Source organism: Panicum virgatum, chromosome 4N (assembly GCF_016808335.1).
Source record: "Panicum virgatum strain AP13 chromosome 4N, P.virgatum_v5, whole genome shotgun sequence".
Taxonomy (NCBI): domain Eukaryota; kingdom Viridiplantae; phylum Streptophyta; class Magnoliopsida; order Poales; family Poaceae; genus Panicum; species Panicum virgatum.
This window is the reverse complement of record NC_053148.1, coordinates 29,943,297-29,965,715: the sequence shown is the minus strand read 5'-3', so window position 1 is coordinate 29,965,715 and position 22,419 is coordinate 29,943,297.

Sequence of the window (22,419 nt, the reverse complement as noted above, 5' to 3'; positions counted from 1 at the left end):
TGGCCAGATGGCACACCCATAGGCCGGCCGGCCTAGGGAGGGCCGCTCGGCCCTACCTTGCAGAGACTCGGCTCCCGGCTTCGTGTGGAAGTTAAGCACCGCCTCTACAGTTGCGTGCATCTGACGCTAACAGAATTACCGGCCTTCTACCGACCTTGGAAGCCTATAAATAGCACTCTCCCCCTTCACTTGTAAACACACACTCAAAGGAGCAATTCTCTCTTCTCAAGTCTAGAGTAGGTTAATAGTTGGGAGTTAGAGTCAAGTCAAGTTTGTCTCAGGGATCCGGAGTCGTCATCGGAGCTCAGTAAAGCTCTTGTATCTTTTCCTTTGACTAATTTTAATATAAGCTATCTTCTTTATTTACTTGAGTCAGCTTTACTTTTCGCAAATATTTATCTTCCCAAGTACTAGTACTTGTCTGCGGGAGTAAGTTTTTACCTCTAGTTCAGTTTAAGTTTCCTTTCTTGTTTGTCGGAGTTAGTCTTACTGGTTTTCTCGCCCGTACCAGTGTAACTCAAGTTAGTTCACTAGGTTGAGGGGGATTTCTCTTGAAGGCCTCAAGAGAAATCCTAGTACCGAAAGCAGACATGGTGTCTGACTAAGTGCTAGCTAGAAAGTGTGTTCCACCCCACGGTACCGCAGTGGTAGGCGGCAAGTGGTAACAGCCTTGTCCGTCCCTCGTAGTCCACCATGTTCGGGTGTTTTCATAGCAGTAGGATTGCCAAAAGTATGTTGGGCACCTTCTCACCCCTGTCTGCGCCCTTCGCTTAGGCCGCCGAAGTAAGCTCCTGGTTCCGACATTAAGTTAGAAACTTAAACTAGTTCTAGTGAGGCTAGCTCAGTAGTTTAGAAGTGTTTCAGGAGTCTTTTCTCGCTCGTTGTCCTCCCAGCTGCTACCACTCTAAGGTATAGAATCTCCTGTGTGTCATGCGGTCATAGTTTGGCCATTTATCTCATCAGTTATCTGGCTTACCCCTGCTGAATTAGTCGGTCGATAACTTCAGTAAGGGTTGTCACTACAATTTATGATATATTTTACCATAGTGCTTCCCTGAGGATTTCACGATACCCTGGAATACTCCAAGGTGAAGTGCTATACCGGTGAATTTTGTGCGCTTACAGAATACCTATTCAGATTGAGCATAAGAGACACCAACATATAGTTGTTTCGAGCAGGGCTCATATGGATTTATTTGGGCTTGGTCTATTAACTAAGACAATCTCCTATTTCTATTTTAGATCGATTTTGCTTTTGGCCTTTGCTTTGGCTAGTAATTGCTATTACAAGGTAATTTACTACTTTCACAAATTTAATATGTACCATTATTTATTTATTTAAAGAAAATACTAAAATGTATCTGCGTATCGGGTTTTTTTAGAAAATTGGCGTATCCGTGTATCCATATCCTTCCGATACCGATATGTGTATCCGTATCCGCGCTGCATAGCCGCACAGCATCCGCACACTGAATAATATATTCACATGACATGCTCTGAATACTATATTAAATAAAAATTAAAAAAATAACATTGAGAATGGATGTGACATTAGTTCATCACGGATAACACAAAAACTGCTGGTTTTTTCAAAATGTTACATCATTAATTTATCATCTAGGATGAACAAGGTGCGATGGACAGCACTTATAGCACTGAAAGGTCGCCTAGAGGGGGTGGATAGGCGTTTCTAAAACTTCTGCAAATTACAGCACTTAGAACAAATGCCAGTACATTGACTGGTTGGTCAAACTGGTCTAAGATTTAGTGGCTGAATACAACAGGCAACGGGTCAGATCAATTGGAATGACTGGTCAGACCGGTCCTGTGCAGAACCTACTCACAATCAGAGTTTCTCCCCTCCTCAATCTCTAGCACAAATAAAACTTGGTGTAATGCCTCTGCATGTGATATCAAGTATATTTATAGTCCCTTCACACACAAAAACAACACAACCAAGTAGATCTAGCGGAAGCACAAAGTAAAGCTAGAGTAACAAGTAGTGAGGCAAATCAAGATGGAGACACAAGGATTTGTTTGCCGAAGTTTAGATTTACCAATGTGAATCATACGTCTTTGTTGAGGAACTCGTAGGGTGTGAGTCTCTTTCAACTCAATCCCTTGAGTTGGGTCTTTTTCAAACACTGCTCCTTTCCACTAACTTGATCATTTCCACCAAGGGGACAAGATCACGCCCACACAGATTTACCGCGGCTCACCACACCGTCGGGAGTTAGCCGGTGACGCCTAGCCATGTAGGAGGCACACCTCCAAGAGTAACAAATGCAAATTGAAATTCTTTGATGGAACCAAGAGTGATCAACCAATGGTTGCTCATTGCAGCTCGAAATAGAGTTCTCACAATGCTCACTTTTGCTCTCACACACACACTCAATCTCTCAACCCAACCAAAGGATATGCAATATAGTTGAATCAACTCACAAAGAGTGTTGGGGAGAGCTAACTGGTCAAGATAAGGCTTTAAAAAGCTTAGAAATGCCAGGGAACCAGTAGCCCACACAAGGGAGGGCCAAGGGGTATAAATACCCAACTTCCAAAAACTAGCCGTTAGAACTGTTAAAGCAGACCGATCAGACTGGTCCCCTAGACCGGTCAAACCGTCTATTCAAAAAACTAGCCATAACATCCTAGACCGGTCAGACCGGTCCCCCAGACCAGTCAAATCGGTCTAGGTCAGAGAACAACAAACCCCAGTTAAAAGGCTTCATTTGGTCCACCAGGCCAAGAATTAATCATCCAAGTATCTTAGAGTTAGTTTTACAAGGTTTTCCCTCAGGGTTCTCACTTGGGTAACCTATGAGCACTTTTGACCAAGTCAAAGAACCAATATTGCATCCCTCTTGATTGTACGGTATACCTATACTCAAGATAAAATATAAATCAATAATCCAACACTTGAGCTCTGAAACATTTTCAGTTTTGCCATACTTTTGACTTTGTCAATCTTGGGATTTCACCATTGCAACTTCTTTTCTTGAGCAATTCCATACTTGAGCCAATGACTTAGCATTTCCATCTCTTTTGTAAATTTGTCTTTGGAACCTTAAGTCACTTCATAAATATTTGATGCATTGCATTGCTCCTCCCAATAAGGCTTAGACATGGTACTTCAAAATCCCACAGACACTAGCCACTTCACCCTAGCAATTCGCACATGGTAAGCCGTCGCTCTACCAAAGCTTGCTTAGTCCCTCGTACTAGCCATCTCGGTTGGTTTCTTCACCACTTGCCTTTGCCTCATTGAATTAAGCTTTGCACATCAACAATGAATTCCACTATTCATTCTCATGTCTTCATGTCTTTGTCTTTGTGTTGTAATCATGTACCTTTGATTCTTAAGACAAATAACTTTTCACTTTGTCAAGCCATAATTAAAAACCATCATTGATCATTGCATGAACCCTTGTTTCTATTTTCCTTCACACTATGCTTGACTTTCAACAATATTTGCCTTTTGTTTGATTCATTATCACATGAACCTACGACAATAATTAATTTATAAATTAATCCTTGCTCATGACAACTTCAACTAAGTCATTAATCCTTTAATCATGTTGTCATTCAACTCACCAAAATCCATTAGGGCCTAGATGCACATTCAATTTTACCCTTTTTAGTGATTGATGACAATTCTGATTAAATCTTACGATTGAATCAAATAAAAGCATCAAAATCTCAGATATATCATGAACTCCCACTATGTGCTTTAAATTGAATTCAACAACCAAGGCCTCAAATGCCATTTGCACTATGCTAGCCATTTTGGACTGGAGGATCCAAGGGATTTATCGAGGTCATGGAACTCTTAAGAGAACTAATGCCTCCAAGCAGTCTAGAAATATTTGTGATACAAGGATATAACAGTTCAATCGTTCCAGAATGGCTAGCGGGTATCTCCATTTATCTTCCTAATCTTCAGAGTGTTAAGCTGAAGGGCCTATCCCAGTGCAGTAGCCTACCACCGCTCGGTCAGTTACCAAATCTAAAAGAACTTGTTCTGGAAGCTATGCCAAGCATTACAAAGATGGACACAGGCTCTTGGGGTGCCAGCATGAAAGCTTATTCTCTGTTGAATCAGCTGGTCATATCCGATATGGTAAACTTGGAAGAGTTGAGCACGACATGCTCCTGTGGTGAAGGTATTGCAGATGAGTTCATGTTCCCCAGCCTCAAGGACCTAACAATAAAGGAATGCCACAAGTTGAGGGTGGTTCGGACACCTCGAGCTCTTGCCCCTCTCAAGAGCCTAAATTTGGATAGGTTTCAAGAATGTCTGTCATCGTTGGGAGATCTTACCTCTCTCCAATCATTACGTTTGGCTAGTTTTCAAAGCATTTTCAAGCCCTACCAGAACATTTGGGTAGTCTTGTGTCTCACAAGAAACTAGCCAAGGCATCACTCTTTTTCTGGAAAGCATAAGACAACTCACCAACAATATAAAAAGAATACAGGTTTGGCGCTGCCTAGGGTTAAGCGAATCACTACTACAAAAAAGTTGATTTATCTCGGTTGGGAAAACCCTGTTGTCCCGGTTTCCCAACCGGGAACGCCAGTCCGGGACAAAAGGGGTGCCCTTTTGTCCCGGGTCTGGCAACCGGGACAAAGGAGGACCTTTTGTCCCGGTTGGTAACACCAACCGGGACAAAAGGTGCTGCCAGCGCCCACGTGGCTGGCGCACCCTTTTGTCCCGGTTGGTGTTACCAACCGGGACAAAAGGCCCCTTTTTTTCATGTTTTCCTTTTCTCAATTCTTTTTCTATTTCAATTATACTTTTGTATTTCAATTAAACTTATGTATTGTGTATTGGAATTCAGTGTGTATGATCTCCACTAATATATATATATATATATAGTTACTTATATAATATTTGTCCTATATAGTTTTCATATATAAATTAATTCACTTATATATATATATATATGTATACACATATCTATACATGTGAATTCCTTTACATATGAAAATGTCTAGGACCAATATTATATATATATATATAGACACACACATATATATTTACATAGGTATATTTCTTCTTAATTACATATATACGCGTATATTATCATATTTGCTATCATTGTCAATAGTATATATTCCATCATAGTAGAATTCTCCTTTTGGATCGAGGACTTGCTCAACAATAAATTCGGATAATTGTTCTTGAATCGCCATAATCTTTTCCTCCGGTATGAGTTTATCGCGCATCTCCTCGACCTATGGAAAAAGGGGATAATTAATTTCAACTAATTAAAATACGAGTTCAAATATTAACAAGTTTTTTACTTAATTCCTCCTCCCAATATGTCCAGCCCTTTGGAGGACCTACCAGACCATGGATGTTCTCGCATACATAGTATGCGCATAAATTAGTGCCTTGTTTCTGCCTCATACACTTTAAGAGAGAAGAAATTATCAGGTATTTACATGAATATATAATAAAACTAATGAATCGTGCAACGAATCATCCAAGTGTGTACCGCAAAATCTGTCTTAATCTTCAATTTCTTGTCAAATTTGCCTGGATGATTTTTAGCGAATTGTTTCCAAATCCTGTGCATGATTAGAACAATTATAGTCAAGTGACAAAGTGATTCAAATTATCGGTCATCGATGGAGTAGTGGTAGAATTACTTTTTCATCATGTTAAGAAGATTTTCATATTGTTCTAGAGGTCTCCTCAATGAGTCCATAACCACGAGTAGGCTCTTCTCGGGAATTATGACAATTACGACCCAGTGTTTACTGCAAGATTATACGGAGGCAGTTCTTGGTAGTTAAGGTTTAAACAATTCGATTACAGAATAGAAAGAGTTAGACGGAAGGAATCACTAACGCAAAGTTGTAAGGAAACAATATCATTTGCTTGTTGTGATGAACGCTTATGTACTTGAACAAGTTTGGGTATAGCTCATCGGCAGTGTCGCATAGAATCCTCGAATTACAAGTAATTGGGTCAATGAAGCCGAGGTGAGAGTATCCCTTTCTCCTGCAAGTTTGTATCTCCATTCTACATGATACCGAATAAATCAAGAGATCAGTATGTTGAGATCATGCAAAACAATACGTAAGGAGAGTAAAATACTTACAGAACCCACAAGCCGACCATAGAGATGTCGAGGGCCTCCTGATGGTATAGTTGGTAAATTTCTTCCCAGTTTATCCATATAATGGCCACCCCTCGTAAGAAATCGTCATCTTTAATCTTTGCGCCCTGCACGAAGATGCAATCGGCCATCGCACCCATGTAGTGCTGGTGCAGCTTATACATTTGCGTTGGAAGCACGGACACTACTTCGGGGGGTACAAGAGATTTGCCGATCTCATACGTCCATTTGACGACCACATCGGCCTTTGGAATATCTTCTCCCCCTGCAATCTGAGCTGCCGCCAGGTTTGATTCTTTCAAAATGTAACAAAGTCTTGTTCTTGCATCGTCTGTCTCACTACGAGAGTCTATATTGATTGTTTCTTTTGGGCTCCGAGCTGTGGAACGTCGGACGACGACGACTTTGATTGTCTCTTGATAATTGTGCATTCGTAGTCTGAAGGGGGGTCTCTCGGAATGAATTTTCTCTTATTTGCTTCGCACATTCCCTTAAAAAATTTCAAATTTATCGGATTTATTACTTTCTCGGGCTCCGGCTTCGGCTTCGGCTTGAAGTGCTCTTTAACTCTTTCTTGAGTTATCCGATCGCATTCTTCAAGGCTCATGTCCCAGGGTTTAATAGGAGCATCCTTGGTTTTCTTCTCCTTTTCCTTCTTCTTTGGAGGCTCCTTAGCCGGTGCAGCTACCTTCTTTGCCGGCGGCCGTTTCTGCTTCTTTGCCGGCGGTGGAAGGGGTGACCATGGAGGCGACGGTGATGCTTGAGTGTTCATCGGCGCATGAGATGATGGTGATGGAGAATGTGCCGGTGAACCTTGCCGAGACAGTGCTGCCCTTGGGGAGTTTTGCGGAGATGCCGGCCTTGGAGAGGCATGCTGAGATGCCGGTCTTGGTGTTTGATCATCCGACTTTAGGACAATGTAGCGCTTATCCCATAGGATGTAGCCATGAATGGCTTCTGCTAGTGTCCTCTCCCCATCGCCTCCAGGAATATCAAGCTCGAGCGTCTCCCAACCCTAGCACACCTGCTCCACGCCAACTCTTGTGTATCCTGGCGGAATTTGCTGCCCGTGGTACACGTCACCTGGTTGGGTTGGCATGGCGGTACCGTACGCAACAGCGAACATTAAGTTCTTAACGGCAGTCTGCAGGTCACAAGGTGTCCGCTGGGTGATCTCATCCACTGGAAATCGCTGCGGGGCCGTCGCTTCAACTGCGGCCTGGATCCTCGTTGGCTCGGTGACGGCGACGTCTGTGGAAGCGCAGCTGCTTTTCCGCTGAGACAGATGATCGGCTGCGACATTAGGCTCTGGAGGCACCGTTTGCGCTTGCTGTTGCTGGCTCATTGCTATGGCCACTTGGCGTTGAACCTCTTCCTCTAGTCTTTGATCGTGTGACATGAGCCGTTCCTCTAGACTTCGCAAGTGTTCCCGATCATCATTCTTTCTTCTTTGCCGGCTTCTATATGATTCAGTGTAATCCCTGAACCCATACTTCCATGGAACCACGCCTTTGCCTCTTTGTGCGGCCCGGATGCTCTAGATTCCCAAAGACGTAAGTCAGCTCGTCCCTCTCTCTATCCGTCTAGAATGTTCCCTCGGCCGCTGCTTGTATGGCCTCCTGTAGTCTCTGGGCTGCTCGCTGGATGTTTGGCCCATAGATGCAGTCACCAGTCAATAGGTCCAAGCTTCTCCCGTGACCATAAAACCAGGTCCTTGACCTTTCAGGCCAGTTCATGATCGCAGGTTGGATGCCTCTGTCAAGCAGATCCTGCTCCATCTTCTCCCATTTGGGTATTGCAAGCTTGTAGCCTCCTTGGCCTAGAGTGTGATGGTACACTTTCTTCGAGGCGTTGTCTTTGGCCTTGTGCACCTTCTGAAGCCCAAGCTCTGAAGACTTGTATTCCACAAATGCATCCCAGTGACCCCTGAGCTTTTCGAGCTCGCTGGTAAATACGGGTGTGGTCCCGGTCTTGATATATTTCTTCGTCAAAATTTTGTTGAATGATTGCAGCTGTTCGGCCATCTTACTCAAGGTCCAGCGCTTGCATATCTCTTCGGATTCAGCTGGAACCATGAAGTTTTTCTTAAGCTCCCGCCAGCACCATTCTTTTTCTCTTTCGGGTACCGCATCCCGTTCCTCGCTTGGATTGGAAGCTTTCCAGAGCCTGAAGCTGATCGGGATGTGGTCCCTGACAATACATCCGGATTGTCTTATGAATTTTTTGGCGGCAGCTTCTGGAGCGATCGGTTCGCCATCTGGACCAACTTCTGTTATAATGAACCGCCCTTCCAATTTTTTTGTTGGGCCTCGCTTCGTCTTTTTCTGCTGCGACGATGATCCAGACGGCTATAAAAAACATTCATAGTATTCATATAGATTCAGATGAAAATATGATTGTCACTACAAATAAGTATAGTTGTGATATGTACATTAGCACTTTGTTCAGCAATAGCGTCATCCTGAATAGATGGTGGCTCAATTCCATCACCGGACATATTCAAATATATGTCGGTATTGCTGCCATCATCAGCTTGTTCAGCGACATCTCCTTGACCTCCGCCAATCATATTCAACAGGAACTGTTCGTCTTCCGCGTCTGTGTGTCGCGGGTCCATCGTAACTAAAATATGAATACAAATAAAACCTTTAAAAAAATTCTCTCAATAATCCACATATTTAGATCGGTAACGATCGGAAACTATCGGAAACGATTCGGTTGGTATCAGTAACGATCAGAAACTATCGGAAATGATTCGGTCGGTATCGGTAACGATCGGAAACTATCGGAAACGATTCGGTTGGGATCGGTAACGATTGGAAACTATGGGAAACGATTCGGTCGGGATCGGTAACGATCGGAAACTATCGGAAACGATTCGGTCAGGATCGGTAACGATCGAAAACTATCAAAAACTATCGGAAATATTTGTGTGTTAGCGCGAGTTTGCGAGCTCGAGAAGTAATATAAATGACATAATTAAATAATAAATACATGATACATTAAAATATTTGAATGACATAATTAAAGAATAAATACATGATAAATTGAACTCTTTGAATGACATAAAAAAATAATAAATACATGATAAATTAAAGTCTTTGAATGACATAATTAAATAATGAATACATCATAATAGAAATTCTCTCTAATTCTATATTTCCTTCTCTATTTCTCTCTAAATTCTCTCTAATAATATATCCATAATTTGTCGCTAATAATATATCCAAAATTGAATTCTAATAATATATCCAAATTTGAATTCTAATAATATATCCAAAATTGAATTCTAATAATATTTCCATAATTAAATTATAATAATATATCCAAAATTGAATTCTAATAATATTTCCATATTTCAATTCTACTAATATATCTATAATTGAATTCTAATAATATATCCAAAATTGAATTCTAATAATATTTGCACAAAATTTGCACCTAATTCTAATAATTGAATTCTACTTAATATATAATAAATAAAATTAACACCTAATTCACTAAAATTTGCACAAAATTTAGGGTTTGGGGGCCGGGGCGGCAATCGCCCACGGTCGGTGCCGTTTCACCTAATGCAGCTCGGGGCGAGGTCGGGACGGTGAGCTCGGGGCGGCGCACGGGCGAGGCGGAGGTCGAGGATGACGATGGCGCAAGCGGCGCGGCGGTGGACGACAGGCGCGAGCGGGGAGGAGGGACGACGTCGGCGCTCGGGGTGGGGGAGGCGGAGATCGGGGACGACGGCGCGGTGGGGCGGTGGAGCTCTGGGAGGCGCTCGGGGACAGCGGAGCTCAGGGCGGCGCTCGGGGATGGCGGACCTCGGGACTGGCGGGGCAGTACGGTGGCGGAGCTCGGTCGGCGCGTCCTCTGGTGGCGGGGGACGGCGGCGCTCCGGGACAACGACGGCAACGAGCAGGAGGCTATGGGCGTAGGGGACGGCGGCAGCACGAGCGAGGCGGAGATCAAGAACTGACCAAGTGCTGGAGGAAGGCAGAGGAATGGGAGATATATAGGGTGGGGGCCTTTTGTCCCGGGTGAAGCCACCACCCGGGACAAAAGGGCCTTTTGTCCCGGGTGGTGGCTTCACCCGGGACTAAAGATGATTTTGGGCGGGCCGGGAAAATTCCCAGCCCGCAGCCCACCTTTAGTCCCGGGTGGATCTACCACCCGGGACAAAAGGGGCCCGTTTTCCCTCGTTCCCGCCAAATCTTATGTTCTTTTTTGTTTCTTTTTACTTCTCTTTTAAAATTGTCTTTCATTTGTTAATTCAGTTAATAAAATTATGATTCCAAAAATTATGGAACAAATTTTTTATCTCTATATAAACTTGATACACGCAACAAAAATAATTAATTTTCATTCAAGTGATTGGGTCAACGAAATATCTAATTTTTTTGAAATCATATTTGTTATTTTGACCATGCAAAAATATATTAGGTGAACAAATTTTTTCGAACTGTTGCTTTTCGACAGAAAGTGGATTCTATCACGATATTAACATTTAAAAAGTGAATTTTAGATAAAATTAAGCAATTTCATGATATTAATGAGTAGTGTGTGAGTTTGAGAGATAGTGTGTGTTAGTGAGATTGTGTGTTAGTGAGAGAGTATAGTGTGTTAATGTGAATGTAATTTCATGAAATAAATAAAATTAGTTGAGTAATCCATTATTGAATGAAAATTATAATTGAGTCTGGTAATTAAGTGAAAATATAAAAAATAATATATATAACACATAAAGTATAATTGTACAGTACATATATAATAAAAGTATTCGAATTGCGATTACGTTTTTATACAATAATATAAAATGGTTCAAGTACATGAAGGATTAGCGGTAACAGACTTTCTCTTCACAAATGTCCATTGATTATGATCACGGCGCAAGTATGGAGCATCATCATTGGCTAGCAGCATGCATGGATCAGCATTTACTTCGAAAGGTGGAATGACAACAAAATTATTATATTCTTCTGACAAGTCTGTCTTGTCCTCCACTCCAACGATGTTTCTCTTTCCTGATAGAACTATGTGTCGCTTAGGCTCATCCTTTTGCTTGTTTATCCCCTTCTTTGGCTTGCTGGACATGTCCTTAATGTAGAAAACCTGTGCGACATCCTGGGCTAGGACAAATGGCTCGTCTCTATACCCAAGATTATTGAGATCAACTATTGTTATCTCATACTCATCTTTTGTTACCCCTCCACCAGATAGCTTAACCCATTGGCAACGAAATAGAGGCACCTTGAAATTGGGACCGTAATCCAGCCCCCATATCTCTTCAATGTAGCCGTAATATGTGTCCTTTTTTCCATTATTGTCCGTGGCATCCATACGAACACCGCTGTTTTGGTTGGTACTCTTTTTATCTTGGGCTATCGTATAAAATGTGTTTCCATTTATCTCGTACCCTTGGTATGTTAAAATATTCCAAGATGGTCCCCTAGCCAATAAGAACAGTTGTTCACTTATATCCATGTTATGCATTAGATGCTTCCACAACCAGCTGCAGAAAGGGTTCATGTGCTCACGTGTAATCCATGCCTCAGACTTTTCCGGGAAATTGGAGAGCAGAATTTTCTTATGTTCCTCGATATATGTGTCAACCAAGGATGATTGTTGAAGAACCGTATAATGTGCTTTCTTGAATGAGAAATCATCTGTGCAGACATAAGATTTCTTTCCTAATGTACCCTTTCCAGTTAGTCTCCCCTCATATCGCGATTCAAGGACTCCAATCGGTTTAAGGTCATCAATAAAGTCAACACAAAAGTCAATGACCTCCTCAGTTCCGTAGGCACTGGCGATGCTTCCTTCTGGACGAGCTCGATTACGAACACATTTCTTGAGTACCCCCATGAACCTTTCGAATGGGAACATGTTGACAAGGTGCACTAGAAGATGTGTCATGATGTTGAAGAAAGATGGTAGAAATATCAGCTCAAAGCCAACAAGACATTGCACCACATTGTTTTGCAGCTTTATCAAATTCTCTGGGTCAATTATCTTCTGAGAAACTGCGTTGAGGAAGGCACATATCTTCACGATGGTTAACCGGACATTATCAGGAAGAATCCCCCGCAGCACAACCGGAAGAAGTTTGGTCATAAGCACATGGCAGTCATGGGACTTGAGATTTGTAAATTTCTTCTCTGCCAAATTTAAGATTCCTTTTATATTGTATGAGTATCCAGATGGAACCTTTATACTGCTCAAGCAGTCAAACATGGTTTCTTTCTCTTCCTTGCTAAGAGTATAGCTGGCAGGACTTAAGTATTGTCGTCCATTATCTCGTTGTTGTGGATGTAAGACATCTCGTTCTTCCATACGTTGCAATTCTTGACGTGCTTCTACTGTATCTTTTGTCTTTCCGTACACTCCCAAGAATGCTATCAGGTTGACGCAAAAATTCTTCATGAGGTGCATCACATCAATTGCATGACGAACATCTAAGACTTCCCAATATGGTAGATCCCAAAATATAGATTTCTTCTTCCACATGGGCGCCATTCCGTTTTCGTTCGGAGCAGGTTGGCTACCAGATCCCTTTCCAAAAATAACTTCTAGATCTTTTACCATGTTGAAGACGTCTTTACCACTACGGTGCATCGGTTTTGTTCGATGGTCCGCTTGGCCTTTGAAATGCTTGCCCTTCTTTCGTACCGCATGCCTGATGGGAAGAAACCGACGATGACCCATGTATACAACCTTCTTACAGTGAGTCAACCATATATTATCGGTATCATCTAAATAGTCTGTGCATGCTTTGTATCCCTTGTTCGAATGTCCTGACAAGTTACTAAGAGCAGGCCAGTCATTGATCGTTACGAACAGCAATGCTCGTAGGTTGAAGTTTTCCTGTTTGTATTCATCCCACATCCGTACACCTTCATCGCCCCAGAGCAATAAAAGTTCTTCGACCAATGGTCTTAGGTACACATCAATGTCATTTCCGAGATGCTTTGGACCCAGGATAAGCACTGGCATCATGATGAACTTTCGTTTCATGCAGAGCCATGGTGGAAGATTGTACATACAAAGAGTCACAGGCCAAGTGCTATGACCACTGCTCATCTCACCAAAAGGATTCATGCCATCCGTACTCAAACCGAACCTTATGTTTCTCGCATCCAAATCAAATTCAGGGTACATTCTATCTATTTTTCTCCACTGCGACCCATCAGCGGGGTGTCTCAACATCGAGTCTTTCTTGCGTTCCTCTTTGTGCCATCGCATCAACTTAGCATTATCTTTATTTCTAAACAGACGCTTCAAACGTGGTATTATAGGCGAATACCACATGACCTTCGCAGGAACTCTCTTCCGGGGAGGCTCCCCCTCGACATCTCCAGGATCATCTTTTCTAATCTTGTAACGCAATGCACTGCATACGGGACATGCATCCAAATTCTTGTACTCGCCTCGGTAGAGGATGCAGTCATTGGGGCATGCATGTATCTTTTGCACTTCCAATCCTAAAGGGCAAACAAGTTATTTGGCTTCATACGTTGTGGCAGGCAATTCGTTGTCCTTAGGAAGCATTTTTTTAACAAGTTTGAGTAATTCACCAAATCCCTTGTCGGATACACCATTTGTCTTCTTCCATTGCAGCAAATCCAAGGTGGTGCCAAGTTTCTTCAATCCATTTTGATAATCTGGGTACAACAACTTCTGGAACTTCAACCTCTCCGTTTCATTCTCACAGTCTGCCTGCACATTGTGCAATGCCTGCCCCAGATCATTGCTGGGATCATTTTCTGCTACATCTACTTCGGGCTCTTCCATGGGAATATCGTCATCGAATGCACCGATACCAGCATTCCCGGGAAAGTGGTCGTCAAAATCTTCTTCTTCATTGTCTTCCATGGTAACCCCCTGTTCTCCGTGCTTCGTCCAACAAACATACGTCTCCATGAAACCATTTGCGAAAATGTGGCTGTGTAGGATTGTTGAAGATGAGTAATCCTTGTTATTGTTGCAATGAACACACAGGCAGCACATAAAACCATTCTGCTTGTTTGCCTCAGCCACAGACAAAAAATAATGCCGGTCATCAATGAATTCTTTCGAACGTCGGTCAGCATTGTACATCCATTGCCGGTCCATCTATATTTTAAATAAATCGATTTGAATTCTTTACACGTATCGAATAAATAAAATATATCAAACCTAAATTAAACTAAATGTAACATAACATGAATAATTAAAAGATATGCAATATCCATCATACATCTTGATTAATTAAAAGGAGTACTTAATCCATTACAGAACTTAACAAAGGAGTATTATACATGAAACTTAAAAATTCGGACAACAACACATAGGTTTTCAACTGTCCTTGCGTTGGAACGCAGAATGCTCTAACGGATTTCTTGCTGGCGCAGAAGAAGATGGCGGAGCTGAAACCTCCTAGTTTGGTGGTGACGAACCGTAACGCCGCAATAAATCCTCAAGATCAAACGGAGGTTCCTCGCCCCTTGCCATGCACTCTCTATATTTTTTTTCCAAATAACGGAGCGCTGCCCTATGAAAAGCACTAGGTTTTTTGGACCGACGACCTATTCGAGTTGTGCCCTTCTCTCCAGAAGGACAACGATCACCCCCACCGGCGCCACTCCCTCCAGCTGCTGAAGCCATATTTTACTGAAAAATACCTTTATTTTCCACAAAATTATAAATTCTTACCATTACAATGCAAAAATTATTTACTATTACAATTACAATGATCAGATTAATAGCTCTTGCAAATAACAATGAAATCATATAAAAAGACGAAATGTATCATTAATCCTCAAGAAATCTCTAATTAATTAAAAGAAATCTCTATAACTTCTAATTACTTTGACACCCTTCAGTTCCAGGAGTACACTCTTTTCAATTTCCAGAAACCCTCTAGAAGAAAAATAAACATTTATTTCTGAAAATGTATATGTCAGTAACCTCAACCCTGCGGTGATGACACTGCCTTTCGGGGGGACACGGTGCGGTACAAGGATGTCACCAAACGGCCAGTCGCAGCACCAACATTTACGATTAATAGGCACAACACTTGGCACAGGCAGCGTGCTCGTTGATATGCTCTCAGTACAACAACGGTCATGCTGACTGCGTCAAATGCTGTCTTCTTATCAATCGGAAGTGCTGGTGATGCGACCAACCGATTCGCGACGTCCTTATAGCGCATCATGTATCCCCGAAAGGTAGTGCTATCACCGTTGGATGGAGATTAACGACGTATACTTGTTTCGAAATAAAGATTTTTTTAGCTTCTAGATGATTTCAATGTGACCCTAAATAAATACATCACTAGAGTGTCAAAATAATCCATTCATAATACAAAAAATTCTAATATACTCTTTTCATTAATTCATTCATGAATACAAAAATCAACTATCCACAATATGGTCATATATACAAGTACATCACATGAAGTGTCTACACTCATTCTAAAAAATTCTACTATCCACATACTCATCTAAATCTAAAAGGAAATCACACCTACATATGCAATCTAGCTAAATGTCCAAGAAATGAGGTAGCTACACATTTTCTCTATTTCTAAAGCATGAAATGAGCTATACAAGCCAAGGAAGAAGAGAAAAACAAGCCCCAAACCTTTAGCGCCGATGGATGGACGGGGAATCAAAGATCTTCACAAATGTGGTGAAGAAATGAGCAAGAACTCCTCTCTCCCGAGCCAAGAACAGTAAGAAACAAGTGAGCTGAATGGTTCGGGCGGGGGAGATGGAAGGGGATAAGGGGGCTAAGGCCTTTTGTCTCCAACCGGGACAAAAGGCCCCTGTCCCCCCGCTGGCCCGGCTAGCCGTTGGACCCGGGACAAAAGCCACCTATTGTCCCAGACCCAAAGGCTGCCGGGACAAATGACCTGCAATAAAGGACTATTCTGTAGTAGTGAATGGTGTGACCTGGAGGAGAACAAGACAAGGATTGATCACATCAAAAAGGTGCATGCTTTACTACACTACTATTGACCCTTGTCTGCTCTTATTTGCACTGACTAGCTAGTTCATTTTTCATCTTTAGTGGATTCAATTAATTTCTGTTAATGTCGGTGTGCGTCCACGCATTGCTCACCAGTATACGTACACCATTTGCCAATGAATTAGATACAATATGAAGTATTCTTGATATGAACGGAAAATTATGCCAATTGTCATAGATAAAATTCCTTTGTATACAGAAATGTGGTCATTCATATGAGCTACAGCTTTTTGCTCTCGTAGAAGTTTTCTCTCTTATGAGAAAAAAGCAGCTAATAGAAGTGTTGTCTTTGTTTGTTTTACAGAAGTACGACATAATTGTATCCGACGAACCGGACAGCATGACGCTTTGCTATCGTCGTCGTTTTTTTCTTTGAAACGGACTATCGTCGTCGTTGAATATGCACACGGAGATAGCTAGTTTGATCTTGCCTTGCAGAAGAATGCAAAAGTGAAGGCTGAGTGCATTTTTTAGGTTGTCACACACTTGAGGTTCTTTTGTTAATTAGGATGGCATTGAAATTTTATTTTGCAATGGGTGTTGGTACATTGTGTCCTAGGTGCTCGTTTTTCTCCGCGTTAAGTGCTTTGCTGAAGGCTGACTCGATCAGTTATTAGCTGTTTCTCGTTACGGTAGAGAAGAAGCTGCTGATGTTTCTTTTTGGGAACATCCTCTGTTTCGTCACTGGTTTTATCGTGGCTGTGCTTGTCTACGCGTCGTTTCCCGTTACGCCACCATCAGCTAGCACGAGCAAGACCGTGGCCAGAAACCGAGCCCGCCATCCGCTGCGCGCCAGTCTCATCGACCATGAGCGCTGGGCTGGGCCGCTGGCAAGATGCACAGGACCACTGGTCAAGGCGTTAGCGCGGATTTGCTGTTGAGATCGAGATCACCTGCAGGTGCACGACGACGATGGCGGCGGATCGGAGACGGCCGCCTGCACGAAGAAAACAGCGCCAACTTAATTTTTATCAAGATCTTGCAGAGCAGAGCAGAGCAATTTGCAGGTGCAGACACGACGACTGGAATGGAACGTCGTGAGACGTTCAGTCATCAGTTACGACGAAGGAGATGGCCGCCTGCACGAGGGATTGTGAGCGGTAAGTAACGGATTGTGAGGGAACAGCATTGCTATTTCGTTCCCCGAATTGGGTCCTTTGAGCGGTCTCTCTGGCCTGGGCCAATCTTCTGAGACGGCCTTTTTGTTTGAGAATGGGTTGACGACGTCGGCGAACATGAGTCTTGCGTGGCCCACGCACTTTGGCGCCCGCCGCGCCGGCTGCTCCTGCACCGCCAGCGGCAGCATCTTGACAACCGCGGGACCGACGGCGGTTCCGCGTCCTTCATGAAGGCTGATGAGTAGGATGTATTTTCCGACTGTATTCGAATTCGATCGGTCTGGAAAAGTTTTTATCCGTCCGTATCCGATTTCGAATATTCAATATCTGTGATTTGTATCCGAATACTCAAAAATTATATTTTTATGATGTCGGCATCTATTACAATTTTATCCAGTAAAAACTAGCATTATCCGTATAAGAACAAAAATATGAAAACAATACGATATCAGTAATATCGTCCGTATCCAATCCGTTTATATCCATACTGATAACCAAATCTCATTTTTTTTCATTACATACTTTTAAGCTCTACGCTAGCTGTTTCTTCGATGAAAGCGGTATCAATTTGTTAAATAATATGTGCTCTCCTACATTTGACTTAGTATACCCTAATAGTCAGGTTCTCACCTAATACAGCCGTATGTTATTGGCTAGAGACATACATACTTCATTCCTTTGCGATCAGTCATCAGTGTTTGATTACAAAGTTCCAACCGTACGTGTCTTATTAGCTGGAGGTATGCAGTATATATTTCGAATATATATATATGCTACGCGTGTGAACAGCTGGCATGCAGCAGCATTATTTTGTGCGACTTGGACCATCGATTGCTTGGTCTTTAATCTCATCCTTACTGAAAGACCGCAAACTGATCATAGATCAGTTGGTTAGGTCTCTTGTGGTGGAACATATCCACCCGGGTTCAAGTTCTCGACTTGACACGGGTGATCGCACTTTCTTGAATTTATTCTAGGATTTTCCGGTGTTATGCGTTAAGTGGTCAGCGATGTTCCCGTCGACAACGAGGCGCCAATAGTGACTTCGAGAATCTCCAGATCTGCCGGTCCAGTCATTCGAAAGTACTCATAGAGTAGGGTTTGCATACGTGTATTCATAGAGGTGAGTGTGCGTGCGTGCTGTGAGCATTTGCGTTGTACTGTACTAAAAAAAAACTAAAAGACCGCATTGTTTTTGGTCAAGCTAGCAATTGCTTAGAAGGAAAGTAATACCATGTTGCTTGTCTCGGTTGGTGGAACTTTAGGTACGTGTACAAGACAAAGAGAGAAGCATATTCTCTTGCGTTTGTCAGTACACACCTATACGCTACAGGTTAGATGAAGGCAAACATGGTCATTTCACACGCCCATATTAGTTCTTTTCTTTTTGAATGACCATGTTCATTGTTTCTTGCTCTCACACTGTAAAACGACCTCTTATTTTTTTAAAAAAAATAGATCTAGTAGAACAAGCGTAAAACTTGAAAGAGAAGACAAACTTTCACAACAAATCCTTTTCTTTTTTGAAGATCATGCGTTGCACGATTCGTATTAAGACAGAAGTAGAAGTTGCAACCAGTACAAAAAAAAAAAACTTTGACCTGCGGGGTAAAGACCGCCCGCACGGCATTGTATTAAGAAGACGTTCTCACATAGGTCAAGAAAACCCTCGAACCCATGCCCCCACCCACACATTGCTTTGGACAAAGGGACAGACGATGAGATTTTTTACCCCTACACTAATACCGAAAAGTCCGCCCCCTGCACTACCCACCGGAAAGTCCGCCCCCGAAGGGGATCGAACCCGACCGGCAGGTAGGGGGTGCTACTGAGCCGGCTAGCCAGTCGGGCTTAGCAGCCGTTCGCGAAGTTGCAACCGATAAGCCACCAAAAGAAAGAAAGAGAAGAAAAGAGGAAGGTAAGGAGGAGGGAGGGAATATACACATCTCAAGAAGAAGGAATTCTTTTCAGCAGAATCTAGAAAATTTGGTCGACTCCAAAGGTCAGCAGCTTCCCAGATCGTGAATATACGGTAGAATGAGCGGCAGAAGCTTGGCCTTTGAAAACACGACGATTCCGTTCAAGCCATAAACACCAAGTGACCAGAATGAACAAAGTATCAAAGGCGCGTCTCCGGGCTTTGCAGTGAAGGAGCGAGGTGCTGCCAGCCACATCTTCGAAGGACCTTGAACCACACTTCGCGACAATAAACGCAGGAGATTAACAATAATGCAATGTGTAAAGATAATCAATACCACCGCGGTTTGCATCACGGGGCCCACGAGCAAATGGTTCTGGTCAAAAGTAGGGAGGAGATAGAGCAAAACTGGCGAACGAATTCCCAGGCTGCAGTGATCAGCGACGATGATGCTCGGAAAGAGCCGAAGAGGAGTGTTCCTTGCATATATGCGTCAGGCCCTTGTATTTTACTCTCTTAATAATAATTAATCTGTGTTGTTGGCTTGTTGCAATGACAAGATTAACCTAAAGTGTCCACAAACATAAGCGTTTGTTGCCTTTCAAAAATCATGTTTAAACATTCATCTTATTTAAAATATTTCTGAAACATAAAACAAATTACATATGGTTAAGGTATATGATAAAATAAATTATAACAAAACAAATATTATTTTTACAACTTTTTAATAAAATGAATGAACAAATGTTATGTGTCAAAGGAGGGCTGGTGAGATGACGATGCAAAAAGGGAAAACTGAAAGGGCGGGCGGGCGTCATCGGCTGAAATTTTGTACTAATAATATTGGCCAACTACCGCAATAGCCGAACCGAGACAAAACGGCGGCGGCTAACCTCCAGCAAGCATCGCAAATTCACAATAAATTGCTTCTAACCATGGCCCATATAGGCCATAAGCATTCACACTCTCATCAACAATCACCTTGAAGGCGTGGAGCGCGACCTCGCCCAGCACCCATGGCGGAAATCGTTGGCATGCTTGCCAGCGCGGCCCTCGAACTGGCGGTTGGAGAGGTGGTCAAAGCTGCCGGAGATCGGTTCATGTTGCAGTGGAGGTTCAAAGATGACCTGGATGGCATGAGGGAGACGATGGAATCCATCGGGGCGGTGCTGGAGGACGCGGAGAGGCAGTCGCTGACGGACAAGACATGTACTGTTTGATGAGTTCCAAGTCAGTGCTACGAATTCACGAAAGGTAAGTAAACGCATCATCTTCCTGTTTTTAAGAGCTTTACAATATGCTGAACCGCCACGGTCCTCTTTTTTAAGAGCTTTATAATTATAATATCTTACTTATACCACCAGAAATTATTGGTAGTATTTGATTTGGACTATGTAATCTGAAAAATTAACCGTCTTCTTTTTCTCACCTTCTCAGCCGCCTTCCTCTTTTTCTCTCCATGGGAAGTCCAACCAAGTCCACTGTAATTTCAGTTTTTGAAGAAACTAAGTTTTTTGTTTTTTTGAGAGGGGATTCAGCACCCCAGAAACTAAATGTTTACATAAGAGTTACATATGCCATCAGGCGGAACACAAAACCAGACATGCCGGCCGGTAGAGCTGAGGAGCGTGCATCTTGCCAGAGTGTGGGCGTCAGAATTTGCCTCCCTCCGTTCATGGACGATCTCCATCATCTGAAAGTCCGCAGCACCATCCTTGATTTTCTTGACAATCTGGCCATACACACCGGATGTGCTGCCCGCCATACTCCGAACTGCATTAGCACAGTCGCTTGCCATCCGCACCCGACTAAGTGATAGGTCATTTGCTAGTGCCAGCCCTTCCCTGAGCTCCAGCACCTCCATGGTTTCCGGATCAGAGGTGCCTAGCATAACCACTGCTGATGCCCCAAGGAAAACTCCGCCCCCATCTCTGGCGACGGCCGCTACAGAGGCCATCCTTGAATTCTTGGAGAGAGCCGCATCAACAATAAGCTTTGACATCCCGCTTGGAGGACGAATCCACCTTGGTATCCTAGTTTATGTTGTTTGCCTCGCTGCTTGTTGAGGCTGTGAGAGATCCAGATCGGCAATATATCTTTCCACAAAACTATGTGTCGACAAAGGGCTCTGGAACGTGTTTTCATATACCGCCTTCCTTCTAGCATGCCACAACACTCAGAGTGTCACCATTGTTCTCCTTGACTCCTCACACGGCAGAGAGGAGATGACTGCTGCCAGCCACGCCTTGGGATTCTGCTCTTGGATGTTGCATATATGTGGCCTCGTTTGGTTCGTGCTAGGATTTTAGCGTGCTATGAATAGTGATATTTTGACCGCTAATTACGGTGTCAAACAAAGGCAGTTTACAAAACAAACTCCAGAACCCCCGCGCTAGTGACCTTGAAGAATCTAATAAGGCCTTTGAAAGCGCAATTAGAGGATGGTTACTGTAGTATTACTGTAGCCAATCATCGATTAATTTCCGTCATTAGATTCGTAGCGAAAAATTACACTCATTCCTAAAAAGGTTTTACAAATAGACTTCATTTAGTACTTCATACATGCAAGATTCTCTTTTCGGGAAACGTGCACGCTATTTTTGTAGAATGCCAAACATCTGGCCATATTGCACTCCAACAGAGAGTGTTTCCAAGAGTCTGGTTCACCACATATCAAACAGCTTGCCTGCTCTGCCATATGTCGCCGATGGAGTACATCTGTTGTTGGGATCGCGTGCCTTGCCAATCTCCACAAAACACCTTGATTTTGGAGGGAACTCTCAGTTTCCTGATGGCTGACCACTCCCGCTCATCGGCCTCAACGTCTGAGCAGCCCGGCTTATTCTGCAACCATACTGTAACATTCTCTTGCCTCTGAACTAGCATACAATACGCTGACCGTACCGAGAACACACCAGACTTCTCATAATGCCAAGCCCATAAATGACCATACCTTCTCGTCGGTAGGGGAATAGAGCTAGCTGCCTCTGCATCCATCGGTGTGAGGAACTGTTGCAGCTTAGCATGATCCCATCCTGGAGTAAGTGGTTCAATCAGCTCCTTGACCAGCTGCGGGGCGTCTGGCCGAGGACAACAAACCGGCCGGAGTTGGTCGTCACGGGGCAACCAGTTTGTTCTCCAAATGTTTGTTGTTTCTCCCTATCTGATTCTCCTGATAATGCCCTGTGCCAAAACCTCCTTGCCTTCGCTAATAGCTCGCCAAACTCATGATGGCGATGCACCTAACTCGGCCTCCAGGAAA